At 58.6% G+C, this 314-nt stretch overlaps 1 protein-coding gene across 1 annotated transcript in view; it reads right to left on the bottom strand.

Moving 5' to 3' along the window:
* The window catches only part of KSR2 (kinase suppressor of ras 2), a gene marked incomplete at its 5' end in the record, with an annotated part of 71,759 nt that overhangs the window by 62,944 nt on the left and 8,501 nt on the right, over nucleotides 1-314 (bottom strand). The gene's annotated exons all lie outside the window — the stretch shown is intronic.

Genomic DNA, 314 nt, shown 5'->3' with positions numbered 1-314 from the left:
GCCGTGCCATCGGGCCCGCGCGCCGGCACAGCGGGGGCTTTGCCAAGCAGCAGCCCCGCAGCCCCTTAATGCTCCTCACCCACCCCACACCCCCAAAATGAGATCCAGGGGGCAAAGCAGACACCACCCCAGCAGCATCCTCGCTGCCTGCAAGAGCTACATAGAACTCTTCTTCCTCAAAGTTAAAAAAAAAAAGACACCGTCCCCCAATATTTAGGGACCAAAGCACTTTTCCAAAGGAGCTGGGACAGGGTTCATCACCCCACCATGCACTGGCACCCCGGGACACCCACTTACTTGGGGGTATGTGCCTC

Source organism: Eurypyga helias, unplaced genomic scaffold, assembly GCF_000690775.1.
Source record: "Eurypyga helias isolate BGI_N326 unplaced genomic scaffold, ASM69077v1 scaffold17546, whole genome shotgun sequence".
NCBI classification, from domain to species: Eukaryota; Metazoa; Chordata; class Aves; order Eurypygiformes; family Eurypygidae; genus Eurypyga; species Eurypyga helias.
Note: the sequence above shows the minus strand (reverse complement) of the source record. Positions and strands in the feature narration are given on the sequence as shown.